Raw genomic sequence first — 14,622 nt, forward strand, 5'->3', positions numbered from 1 at the left:
CAGGGTTTTTTTTTTTCCTATCAGCCTATTACTATAATGCCTGAGGGGTTGGGTTGGGCTAGAGCACGGCCTATGTCGATGGCAGGTTTCAGCAATTTCTGCTGCACCCTGTGTGTCAGGGAGTGGAGATAAAAGTCGCCCTTCCTTTTCATTTCACAGGACTCCTCAAGCTTACTTGATGAAGCATAAATATGCATGCTCCTTTTATCCTCCTCTTCCCCTTCCATCCCCCACACCCCTCCTCTTGATTCCACGAAAAGCTACTGATGACTGAAAATGCATTCAACTGTGTCTGCCTTTTTAGGCCCATCTTTAAAATCCTTTCCCTGGCTCTAATTACCTTTTATATGGAGACTAATACTTTACTTCCTTTCAGCGCCTTCTTCATGATCATCAGCCATTTTACCTCGGCAATAATCCATCCACATTAGTAGTTATAGCCTAAGAACTGGAGGTTAACAGGACCTCAGAAATGCTTTCCTTAATGGATATGAAAGGAGGTAAATGATTATGCCTACTAAACTTTTATAATAAAGGTTTAATTATATCCAAAGTCTGATCTGTCCAGTACAACTTGTACTGGAGTTTTATATTCTCTCTTGAGTCTTTGTTTCTTACTCAAATTCTACACTAAATGTGAAATGAAGTCCATCCATTCTGTTTAGCTCAATATTTTGGTAAACAATCTTTATGTTTCACTAGCCCCCGTCGTCTCCACCCTCAAAGACACTCGACATAATCCTAGGCAAGCCGTCTCAGAGCAAAAGAGACATAACTAAAGGAGTGGGGCCATCTGGTAAGCCATTTAATAAATGGAAAAGTCAGATTCACTAAAGAAAGGAGACTAGAGAAGTGAGCAGATTCTTATAATTTATTGGTCATAGAGCCAGGACTAGCTAGGCTGGGGAAGGAGGGCTTTTATTCAAGTGCCAAAGTGAAAAGGGACACTATTTCTTCCCTCAGCAAATTGTGGAATGTGATTTAGCTACTAGCATCAGATATAAAAACAGTGATATCACTGAGTTCTCTTGCGGGGACACAAACCAGACTCCCAGTGGGGAGGGGAGGAGGAAAGGGAGGAAACACTCCTTTCCAAGTGTGACTACATTTAATCACAGGTACTTCACAGGAAAGCTGATTCTGGGAGAGTGAAGGTAACAGCCAAGGCATCCCAGACATGGGATTCTGAGGCCTTCTGTTATGCCGGGGAAATTCATCCACAGCCCCGACCCCATCATTCTTCCTTCCCGCAGCTGACCTCATTGTCTCTGCCAAGGTTGGACGTCCCCACTCAGCCTTTATGCAACCAAGTACCAAATTCCTAGCCTCAAATCTGGTTGTGAGACCCATGGAGTATCAGCTAAAATAATCAATGAAGGTGAGACCAGAATTTTAGATAGAAGGAATCAGGAAGAGAAACTGTATCCTGACTTTCAACTTGAAAGGAGAACTCTAATGAATCTAGGCTTGGCCCTGTGCTGTTTAACATTTTTATCAATGACTTGAAGACATCGGTGACACACTTGTCAAATTTGCAGATGACACAAAGCCTGGAGGGATAGATAATACAAAGAATAAAAGAGTCAGGGTTGAAAAATATATTGAGCACTTAAAAATACCCTGAAAAGCTAGACCACTTGGATGAATTGACAAAGGTGAAAGTTAATGGGAATAATATAAAAAGTCATACACTTAGGTTCAAAAAAATCAAGGTCACAGATGCAAGAGGTGTGATAGCAACTAATCTGAAAAAGATTAGAGGTTTTAATGGAGTTCAAGGTCAATATAATTCAACAGTCACAGTCCAAAAATAGCTTAATGTAATATTAAGCTATATTAAAAGAAGCATGCTATCTAGGATGAGGTTTGCATAATTACCTCTCTACTCTCCCTAGTCAGGCAGACTACAGTACAGTGGATAGAATTCCAGGCTTGGAATCAGGAAGACTCATCTTTATGAGTTCAAATCTAGCCTAAGACACTTACTAGCTGTGTGACCTTAGGCAAGTCACTTAACCCTGGTTTCCTCAGTTTCCTCATTAATAAAATGAGTTAGAAAAGGAGATGGCAAACCACTCCAGTATCTTTGCCAAGAAAACCCCAAATGGGGTCATGGAGAGTTAGACAGACATAACTGAAAACAACAAAAGTCAGGCTATCTATGGACTATTTTCTGTTCACCACATTTTAAAAGAGAAATTAATAACCTGAAGAATGTATATAGGAAGATAGCCAGGATGCTAAAAAGCCTTAAATTTATATCATATGAAGATCATTTGAAGGAACTGGGGATGTTTAACCTAAAGAACAGAAGATTAAGAAGGGAAATAATAATTGTATTGTCACAAGGAATAGAGATTAGACTTGTTTTTCTTTGCCCTAAAGGGAAGAACTAAAAGAAATGGGTGGAAGTACTAAAGAGTCAAATTTAAGCCTGATATGAGGAAAAACTTCCTTACAATTGGAGCCCCCCAATAATAGAATGGCATACTGGAGGCCTTCAAAATAATCTGAATAGGGGCAGCTAGGTGGCGCAGTGGATAGAGCACTGGCCCTGGATTCAGGAGGACCTGAGTTCAAATCCAGCCTCAGACACATAACACTTACTAGCTGTGTGACCTTGGTCAAGTCACTTAACCCCATTGCCTAGCCAAAAAATAATAATAATAATAAAAATAATAATAATCTGAATAAATTCTTGTTGAGTAGGTGGTAGAGGGGATTTTTCTTCAGATGGAAGTTGGACAAGGAAGCCAGTTAGATCTATTCCAACTCAGAGATCGTTAATTCTAGAATTGTAAGGGGATGACTTCCCATTATGTAATGAAAGGTAAAAAACAAACAATAGCTGACAGCTGACAAACTCTTTTTTTTTAACCTAATAATTCTCTCCCAACCAGGAAAATGTGATCTAGAGTAGACTATTCTTTGTTCTCGGAGGACTATATTTTAAAACTATCATCATTTGGCACTGTGGGGGATGCATAATAAAAGGTTGTCTCCAGGGCTCTGATCTAGATAAAGAACGGTATTGTTTCACATTTTCTCAGTAATCTGGACAAGGAAATTGAGAACGTGCCTGTTAAAGTTTTTTTGAATGACAGTGTGTGGGTGGAGGTAGCTAGAACTTTGGAAGGCAGTGCCTATCAAATGTGGAATATTCAAAGACAGGGTATATATTAGTTGATAAAGATGCTCTTTGACTTGCTATCTCTGTGACCTTGAGTAAGGTCACTTAACTGGACCTCAATGCTCCATATCAAGTGGGGGATGGAATAGATTATCTCTCAAATCTCTTCCAATTCTAAAATTTTATGGGTCTGTGGTTGTATGAAGTAATATCCTGTGAAAATCAGTGTTGGGGGGAAAAGATTCCTAAAGTCTGAATATGAATGAATTAGCCAGGATCAGAAAAGACTACCTTGACAATGCATTAACTATTTTCAGACATTTCCTGGACCAGTGGACAGAAATCTTCCCAGAAGTACAAGCATCTAAGTTAACACAGGCATTTTCCCTTACCTTCTGGACAGGTTTTTCAGGAGAAAATATATAGCAACGTGGAATAACTTAACCCAGAAAGTCAGAGAGTCTTTGAGGCTGGCAACCTTATTTACAAGTGGAAAATCATATCCTCCCTATCTACCTACCCCTTTCCTCTGCCCCCAATACATATAATAGGTTAGGCAAAAAGCCTTCTCCATTTTAGAAATACTTGTTGGAACATATACTGCAAACAAAACAAAATGGTCCAGTGGGAAAGAACAGGTTTGGCATCCAAGGATCTCAGTTCAAATCTCAGCCCTAACATATTAGCTGTTTGACTTTGGGCAAATAATCACTTAATTTTCCCAGACTTGTTTCCTCATCATTAAGATGGCAGGGTTGAACTAGAAAACCTTTAACATCTCTTCCAGCTCTAAGTCTATGTCTTATAACCTCATAATCTGTTCATATGATCAATCTGACAATATATTACCAAGTCATGTCAATTCTACTTCTGTATTTCTTGCATCAGTCCCCTTTTCTCAACTCATAAAACCACTACTCTCATCACCCTTTACCTAAACTACTGGAATCATCAGTCTCCTAATTGAGCTCCCTCCTTCCAGTCTTCCCTCTCACCAAACTATCTTTCATATATCTACCAAAGTCATTTTTTAAGGCTTGGTCTCACCGTGTCATCTTCCTAGTCAAAAATCTTCAGTGACATCCAGAGGAAGAACTATAGAGTCTGAATGCAGATCAAAGTATACTATTTTCACTTTTTTTGTTGTTTTTTGTTTTTTTCATGGTTTTTCCCTTTTGTTCTGTTTCTTCTTTCATGGCATGGTCTAATGTGGAAATATGTTCAGCATGATTTCACCTGTATAACCTATATCAGATTGCTTGCCATTTTGGGGAAGGAGGAGGAGAAGGAGGGAGAAAAATTTGTAACTCAAAATCTTATGAAAAATGAATGTTGAAAACAATCTTTACGTGTAATTGGAAAAATAAAATACTATTTATAAAAATATAAAAAAAGTCTTCACTGGCTCCCTATTGCCTTCAGGATAAAACACAAATTCCTTAGCCTGGCATTTAAGTTCCTCCAAAATAGAGCCTTAAGCTACCTTTCCATAATTATTTCACATAATTCCCCTTCATGTAATTGGCATTCCAGTCAGAATGTACCACTAGCTATTTGCCAAAGTTAGCATCCTATCACCCATCTCCATAGGATCATAGATTGAGAGCTAGAAAGGACCTGAGAGGCCATCATGCTTAACTACCTCATTTTACAGATGAGGATATGATGCCCAGAAAAGTTAAATGACTTGCCCAGGGTCAATCATACAGATAGTAAGTGCCTGAGGCAGGTTTTGAACCAACATGTTCAGACTTCAAGATCATTCCTCTATTCACAGTGCTATGCTGGCTCTCCATTCATTCTGAAAGACTGACCATCCTCATGACTGGAGCACATTCCATCCCTTATTCACTCAGCTGTTAATGTTCTCTCCCTCCTCAGACTTTTTATTTACTCATTTATTTACATGTGGCATTACACAACACACACATACACATGATAGCAGAAATAGTAGAATGTAAGGTCTTTAAGGCCAGGAACTACTTAATTTTTGTCTTTGTATCTCTAGCACACTGTAATACATATGATAGGTATTTAATGAATATTTATTGACTTAAACTGATTTTTATTCAGAAAATGCCACACATTTTCTTGCATTAATTCTACTACTTATTCAAAGATCCTCCCCTCTAGTAATACTTTGTGTATTACTTTGTGAGGGACTGTCTGATGTTGACAACTGCCAGGTGGACGCTGTGGCAAGATTAGGGTAAGATCTGGGTATTTGGAAGTCGAGGCAGGGGCTGTGGTAGGCGGAGTCGTGGTGAACTGGGATGGGCTGGGTACGGAGAAGCCCTGAGGCAGTGGGCAGTGCTATGTGAGATAAGCTGGGTGCAAGGAAGTAGCCGGAGCTTGTGCTCCTGAGGCAAGGGGCGGTGCCACGTGGGAGTGGGACGGCAAAGGACGAGTTCCCTTTGCTTAGTCCCCTCCCTAAATGCAACGTCAACCCCAGACACCTCCTTCTTGTGTCGTTCCTGACTTCCTAGGTCACGTACTCTGTCTATGCACTAATCCCAGGCACCTCCTTCCTGTCTCTGGTCCTAGCCTCCTACGTCACTCCCTCTCCCTTGGTGTGCTAAACTCAGATAGCCCCTTCCGGTATCTGACCCTACAATCATTTGGCTAGTAAGCGGGCTGGGGAGGAGGGGCTAAGTAGGTACTTAAGGAACAAGCGTGGTCAGATCACACACTCTCTCTTGGCTCCTGCTCTGTTGCTCTGGCCTTCCTGCTTGGCCTTGCTGTGATGGCCTCTGAATAAAGCTCTGGTGTTGACGCCTCCCGATGGCTCATCTCTGTGTGTTTATCCGGTTGAGGACCGAAGACTGATGAGTGAGTATGACTCTGGTAGCCTGCTCCTTATAGGAGGAGTGTTCGGCGTGGCCGGCATAAGGTCGGCGCAGCCGGTACAACTTTGAGTATTATAGTTATAATTATGTAACATATTATATATAGTATTTTAATTTTTTTTCTTTTAGGAATGAGAAGGGGAGAGAAGAGAAGGTAAGGAAGAGAGCAAAGAAGAAAAAGGGAGGGGAGAGGGGAAAGGGAAAGGATACAAAGACCAAAATAAAACATTCCCTGTCTTCAGAGAGCTTACATTCTCATAGGAGGACATAGAGATAAATCTGCCAAGTAATGTAATTTCCTTGGTTTCCTAATACTCTTAAAGAATTATGGTGTCCCCATAAGTAAAAACCACTGTTTCTATGAGCAATTTGATTTCAATTTCTCCTAAATTGTCTCTGCAATTCCATCAAATGCTGGGGTTCTGAGAAATTATGTCTCTTTCCAAAGCTTCTATTTTCTTTATCATACCCAGACAAAAAAAAAATGTGTCTCTGGTTCTAAAATTGCAGCAGATGGTTCATTCTTTTCCTCCTTTACTTTATCTAGTTTTTCTTTCTTATCTCAATAAGAGTTTGCTTTCTTTTTGTTATTATGAAGAATATGTGAAGATGGATGACAAGGAAACTGACTTGAGAAGGGAAGGAAATAAGTATTTAGATAGGACCTACTGTGTGCCAGGTACTGCACTAAGCTATTTACAAATATTCTCTCATTTGACTGATGCATTTGGATGGTCATTACATTCTGGGTCCTTGTGATGGTTTATGTTCACAGGTATATCAAGAATCAAAACTTTCCCTGTGGAATCCAGAAGCTCCTCATGTACAGCTTTCAAGGAAGTGCTATCTCGTTTAAAGCTTTTTAGGGTTTTCATGACATTCTTAATACATTTAGCCTCAACACATATCTCATGACAAATCGGTTACCATTTTCACTGCAGGTACATATTTTTGCCCAACTATAGATATCTGTTCATTTGCTTACATGTTCCCTGATAATAGACCATACTTTCCCAGAAAAACACATTTATTCACAGTTTGGTGGCATAGCTGATAGAATACTGGATTTGGAGTCAGGAAGTATTGAGTTCAAATCCTCCCTCAGGAATTTACTAGACTTGTGACTCTGGAAAAATCACTTCATCTTTGTCTGTCTCAGCTTCTATGTCTTTGAAAGGAGGATAATATAATCACCCCCCTCGTAAGGTTGTTGTGAGGATAAAATGACATCATATCCATAAAGTGCTATGTAAATTCTTTATATTACTATGAACCAATTCTACATGGTCACTAATCATAAGAAGATCCATGCCCAGTTGCAAGTTATTGCTGAATTGGTGTTGGTGGCTCTGAATAGTTTCCTCTTAAAAGGGAAAGGTAGGAGAAAATTTAGGAAAGGCAAGAGGTCACGCATCCAGAAAACTTAACTAATCTCTTTCTATTATATCTACTGAATCAAAGACTCTCCAAGTTGAAAAGAAAAGGATGTCAAAAGTCAATTAGTGCATCCCACACCTGAACAAGAACCACCATACCTGACAAGTGATCATATAGCCTTCATTTAAACACTTCCAGTGAGAGTTAATGTCCTACCTCCAAAGGCATCCCATTCTACTATTAGAAAGCTCTAATTATTAGAAGATTTTTCCTTACATTGTGTTTCCTTGAACAGGTTTCAACTTCTACCCATTCTCCTTCTGAAGCAAAAAAAAAAAAAAAAGCTAATCCCCCTTCCACATGACAGTCCTTCAAGTACTTGAAAACAGCTATCACGTCATCCATAGATCTTCTCTTCTCCAGGCTAAACATACTGAAAACCTTCAACCAATTTCCATGTGATATGGGGTCCAGTACCTCCTCCATTCTGTTTGCCCTTGTTTGGACTGGTTCCAGTTTGTCAATGCCCTTCCAAAAATGTGGCACCCAGACAGAACAGTTCAGATGTGGACAGGCTAGGGAAGAGTACAATTAGACCATGACCTCCCTTGTTCTGGACATTATACTTTCTTTTAGAAAACCTAAGATTGAATTTGCTTTTTGGGGGCTACCATTCTATACTGTATACTAAAACCTCTGGATATTTTCTATCAACTCCCTTCCTCAAAGAAAACCTTCTATCTAGCCATACCTTTCTCTGCTTATAGCCTCCTCCCTGTTCTTGAACAACTGATTTTTTGAACCTACATATAGGACTTTACATTTATCACTGTTAAATGCCATCATATCATATTAGCCCATCCTTCTAGCCTGATATACTCATTTTGGATCCTGATTTTATTATTTGACATGTTAAATGTGTTATCCATTCTAGTTTTTATTGTATACAAATTTGATGAACATCATAACATCAAGAACAGATCCTGGGACAGCCCTCTATAGCCCTGCCTCCAAGTTGACCCTATTCTGAAACAAGTTAACAACAATATCTTCTAGCTTCCCATCTTGTCTACAACGATTGTATGAAAGGCTTTCTCAAATGCATTGCTAAAATCCAAGAATGTCTATGGAATTCTCTTAATCTTTTGTTGTTCAGTAGTTTCAGTCATGTCTGATTTCTCATGACCCCATTTGGGGTATTCTTGGCAAAGATACTGGAATGGTTTGCCACTTCCTTCACCATATCATTTTACAGATGAGGAAATTGAGGCAAACAGGGTTAAGGGACTTGCCAGGGTCACACAGCTAGTAAGTGTCTGAGGCAAGATCTGATGTCAGGCCTTCCTAACTGGCGATCTATCCATTGCACCACCTAGCTGCCCTCTCTTAATCTACCAGCCTAGTTTTTGGTCCAGATCTATGATTTCAAAAGAAAATTGGGCAATAAACAAAAGGAATATCATCAACATATCAGTCTTGTAACTCTATCAATATAAGAAATTAAATTAGGCTGTCATTACCTATTTTTGATGAAGCCAGGTTAGCTATTAGTAACCACCAATTCTGTTTCAAAATACTCACAGACCTCTAAGAATACATTATAGGATTTTGCCAAGAATTAGTGTCAAATACACTGGGAAGGGGGAAAGGAATAAGCATTTATTAAGTAACTACTATGTGCCAGGTACTGTGCTAAGCAGTTTACATGTATTATCTCATTTGATCCTCACAACAACCCTAGGAGGTAGATGTTTAATTATCCCGATTTTATAGATGAGGAAACTGAGACAGAAAGAGGTTAAGTGATTTGCACAAGGTCACACAGGTAGTAAATGTCTAAGTCTATATTTGAACTCAGATCTACTTAACTCTAGGTCCAGTGTTCTATTCACTGGTCCACAGTTTGAAATTTTCCCTCTTCTTTTAGGAGAAGAATTGTGTAAGTTTGTTTTTTTTTTTTGCTTGAATTGGAATAACTCCAATAATTTAATTTAGATTCTGATTTGGCCTGAGACCAAGGAATGTCACAAAGCACCTAACATGGCACCTTGCACACAATAAATATTTTGTATTTGTTAAATAAGTGAATGACCAAATAATTGGATAAAAGTTCAGGTCACTTGGATTTGCACTAAAATCAATACCTGGTTCCACCTCTCTCACTTATCAATAACAAGCCTAATTATTAATGGTGCTGACATTCAGGTAGTCCCATGAGATCTCAATCTTCAAGTTTCCTGCAGTTCCATTTGACCCTGAAAGAAAAGAGGTCATGGATTCTTGTCACCTCACTCTAAATTCAGGTGACTGGTTCTACCAAATACTAGCAGAGTTTGCATTTAACTTAAAAAAAAAAAAAGAAAGAAAACACATGCAACACTGAACTTACTTTCCCCCTTAGGTCTTCTTCTTCTGACTTCACTATTTTTTGTAAGATAAATTCATCTAATTTCCTATGTTTATTATCATGAGATTATCTTTGATTCTCTCCTCTCCTTTACCATGCATATTCAATCAGCTACTAAGTCCTGTTGGTCTTATCCCCCAAATAGCTCTCTCACTCATTGGTCCCTCTTTATTCTTGTTGCCACAATCCTAATCCAGGCCCTCAGTAGCCCTGGCCTGAACTATCACAGTGGCCTCCAAACTAGTCTTTCTGCCTCCATTCCCTTCTCCCCTCCAAATTATCCTTCACTTGTTGTGTTTCAGTCATTTCTGACTCTTCATGACCCCATTTGGGGTTTTCTTGGCAAAGACACTGGAGTGATTTGTCATTTCCTTCTCCAACTCATTTTACAGATGAGGAAACCGAGGCAAATGGGGTTAAGTGATTTGTCCTGGATCACACAGCTAGTAAAGTGTCTGAGGCCAGATTTGAACTCGGGTCTTCCTGATTTTAGGCCCAGCACTTTATCCACTGAGCCACCACTTGACTTCCAACTTAATGGTCCTTATGAAGAGATCTGGTAATGTCAGTCTTCTGGTCCAAATATTTCAATGACCCCTCTGTTGCTTATGAAGAGTAGATCGATCTCATTAGTCTAAAAAAATTATCCACTATTTGGTGCCACCCTACTTTTTCCTACCCTACTTGTCTCATAGTCTTCCCCTCCTCATAATGCTTCAGCTAACTGTTTGGTCCTCCATACATACTCCATCTTTTTCCATCTCCGTACCTGTGCTCAGATTGCCTTACCCCAACCTTGGTGAATTGTCATTCAATCTAGAGGCTGCACTGGCTCTGATGTGAGAACATCTGGCTCCCACTCCTCTGGCTGTTATTTTGCCATCAGTGTGGCAATGGGCAAGCAACTTATCCTCCCTAGACCTCAGTTTCCTGATCTATAAAATTAAGGGGTTGAACTGGATGACCTTTGCTGCTATTTCTAGGGCTAAACCTCTAAGTCTAAGGTACAGATTGTCTTTCTCCCTTAGATTTCTCACCTGGGTATTTTTATACTTCTCCAGTGAACTTATGCATTATTTTATGTTACAATGAATAGGCTCTTTTATGCAGGGTAGGGTCTAAAAGTTAAGTAAGGTGAAAATCAGATATAGTCAAAGTTACTCTTGAAAATCTCTCAGGGGCAGCTAGATGGTGCAGTGGATAGAGCACCGACCCTCATGTCAGGAGGACCTGAGTTCAAATCCAGCCTCAGAACAAACACTTGACACTTACTAGCTGTGTGACCCTGGGCAAGTCACTTAACCCCAATTGTCTAAAAAAAGAAAAAAAGTCTCTCAAATTAGGGTAGCTAGGTAGTGCAGTGGGTTGAGCACCTTCTGTAAGTTCAAATCCAGCCTCAGAGACTTTCTAGCTGTGTGACCCTGGGCAAGTCACTTAACCCCGATTGTTTCCAAAGAAAGAAAAAAGAAAATCTCTCAAATCTCTAATAAGGTATGGTACAGTATCTTTAAGCAGTTCTAACTTAAAAAGGGCTAGGATCTCTTTAAAAGAAAGCAGTCTGTATCAGAGAACAGATGAATCTGAAGTGATTGCTATGGAAATAATTACATATAGATTCATTTTTCACTACATCTATAGAGTTAAGTTATTGATTAGGAGAAAGTCAATAACCGAGACTTCTATTGGAAGGAATTAAATATAAATAAAGATTCAGGTGGCAGGAAGACTGATTATTAAGTGTGAAAAAAAATATTTTGGGCATAAATGTTTACAGCTTTCTTGAAGATCTGGGTAAAGGGGATTGCCCTCCCATGATGACTCCAGTGATACATAGATACACACACACACACACACACACACACACACACACACATTTCCAACCATAAAAGAGAGAAGGAACCAGAACCTCCCATATGATATCACCTCCACTGTGGAGGGGGAAAAAGGGGGAGGAGGAAGAGAAAGACAGAAAAGGAGGTCATTGGACTGACCCGGGTCAGCAATGATGCTTCCATTAAGTACCCCTTCTCCTCACTCTCCTTAAAAAGGTTCATGTCCCAGGTATGGCTTGTGCTGCCCAAGAGGCAAATGTTGCTAGTAACAGCTGCAATATACAACTACAGAAACCTTGGTTTCCCACCCCTTTTAGAAAAATTTATTGATGCTGTCTGTTTTTACAGTAGTTTTTCATTCTTTCCCTTGGTTGTTTTTAAATGCACCAAACCTCAGGGCCTCAAGCAGAATTTTTTAAATCATATCTGCCTGTTCCCTAATCAACCTACCTTTTTCTTCTTCCTTCCCTTTTCTCTCTTCCCCATCTGCTTTTTGGAGTTTGAGGGTATGTGGAGAGAAAAAAAGAATAAAATAGAATTGAGAGAATAATATTCTAATTTTTTCAAGGCCAGGCAGGATATAAAATACTTTTGTGCACAGCTTCTATTTATCCTGACAGAAAGGAAGAAAATCTGAAAGCAAAGGAAAAATTATGAGATAAGAGAAGTTTGTCATTCTCTCCAACCTAGAAAATCTACTTCCTCTTCTTGCTCCATGGCGTGCCCCCTGCTCTCTAATCCCTTCCTTCTGTTGAAGCCAAAAACAGTTTGATACCCTTATTTATGCTTGGACTAAAACTCACTCATACCTATCTACTAATTCTCCCAAATTGTTGTGTTTTTAAGCCTTTTCCCTCTGGGGATGGGGATGATGGAGTGAAAGTTTTTGCCTCAGGTTCAAGGATTTTGACATTAGCAAAGCAGATGGGGGGAGTCTCCAGGGAAGCAGACACTTTTTCCTTATTCTTTAAATCAGACTTTGTCCAACACTGTTACAGTGAGGGTAAATTGCTTTAACAAGAGAGAGAGCAACTTGGTTAAAGCAAAAAAACATTCAACTGCCTCTTACTATCTCTTATTCTTACCATCATATTCCAAAATGATTGGAATTCAGAGTTTCCCTCGACCTACTCCCTTTTCTTATTTTCTAATTTTATTTATTTCATTTTTAATTTATGGATTGGAGATAAATTTAAAATAACCCTATTTCCTTTTCCAGTACCACCATCCTTGTCCTGAAACAAATCTCCCACCATTGTAAACTAATTCACCAAATATTTTTAAGTATCAACTATGTGCCAGACACTGTTTTAAGCACCAGAAATACAAACAACAAAAAAGAAATAGTGCCTACCTCAAACAGTGTATATCATTGGGGGTGGAGAGAGAGAGACTATAACTTGTGTACAGATATGGAAATACAAAGCAATTTGAGAAAGGGAAAAGCACAGGTCACTTGGAGGATCAGTAAAGGCTTAGCATTAAAGATGGCACCTGAGCTGAGCCTTAAAAGGAGCTTCAGATGTTAAGAGGTGGAGATGAGAACAGAGTGCATTTTTGACAAAAGACCCTGGTAAGAACATGGAGTGCATAAAGGACAGTAAGGTGAAATAAACAGAGGCATAATAAGGACAAAATGACTAAGGCTTTGCCCTAAAATGTCAAATCCAGTGGCTTCCTTCCACTGATAAACACTTTGCCCAATGGTCTTCTAGAGGCCTCTCCACAGTAAGCCTTGTCTGAGGATTTCCTTCCTTCCTACTACCCTTAAAGGGATGTGAGTAGGACGGTCTAGGGGATGAGCCACCCTCTCCCCTGATGTAATGGTTGCCTTGTCCCTCCCCAACCAGACCTCCCTACAATAGCTCAACAAAAACTGTCCCAGGAACAAGAATTCCTAGTTACATTATAAGGACCAAAGAAAAGACGAGAAATTGCTGATCTCCCTGTTCTTTGCAGAGGTAGGGCTATGGGGCATTCCATATAGTCTACCAGGTTTTTTTCTTGCTTTTTCAATGGAAGAAGGGATGGAAGGAAAAAGGAGAGAAAATGTACCTTCATTTGAAAGTAAAATGAAATTTAATTTTTTTTAATTATAGAGGGAAAGAATGTATATGTGACCCAAGATTTACAACCACACTTTTTAGTACTGTAGCAAAGAAATGGAAATAAAGTAGGTGACGGTCAACTGGAGAATGAGTGTACAAATTGAAGTATGTAAATGTAATAAAAATATAAATTATGTGAATATAATGAAATTGAAGTATGTGAATATAATGGGAAATAATTGTACCACAAGAAAAATGAATGTGAAAGAGTCTGAGAAATGAAAAATAAATAAATAATAAAACCTGTCCAAGAGAATTATAGGAATGTCGATTTAGACCTGGAAGTGACCTTACAGGTTATCTACTCTAACCCTCTCATTTTATACACGGAGAAACTGAGACCCAGGGGGGTTAATGTGATTTACCTCAGGCCACATAGGTAATAAATGTCAGAGCTGGGATTCAAACCCAAGTCCTTGGACTACAAATCCAGCTTTCTTTCCACTGTACCTAACTGTGTTTAGGCCCATGCCTACCTCCTCTCTCATTTCCTCAATGGTTACTATATTTCATCATCTAGCACAGAACTTTGTCCTTAATAGACACTAAACAGATATCTATTGAATTAAGTGAATTTCTTTGGTGTCTTGTGTATTATGCCCTGAATTTGAGGCTACTTGTGAGCATTTTCTCCCTGTAACATCTCATCCTCCTCCACACAGGCACATTAATTTTATTCCCTAGGCAGACCTCTCTCCTTGTGTGCTCTTTGACTGGAAAACAAACGCTGGAACTAGGAGACAACAAGGGCTAGTGGAAAGAGGATGCAGCTAGGTGGCATGGTAGATAGAGCACTGGGCTTGTAACGAGGAAGACTTGAGTTCAAATTCAGCCTCAGATATTTACTAGCTATGTGACCCTGGGTAAGTCACAACCTCTGTCTGCCTCAGTTTCTTGTGCTAAACACTTTACAAATATTATT

This window comes from Vombatus ursinus, unplaced genomic scaffold (genome assembly GCF_900497805.2).
Source record: "Vombatus ursinus unplaced genomic scaffold, bare-nosed wombat genome assembly UNPS02014832.1, whole genome shotgun sequence".
NCBI lineage: Eukaryota > Metazoa > Chordata > Mammalia > Diprotodontia > Vombatidae > Vombatus > Vombatus ursinus.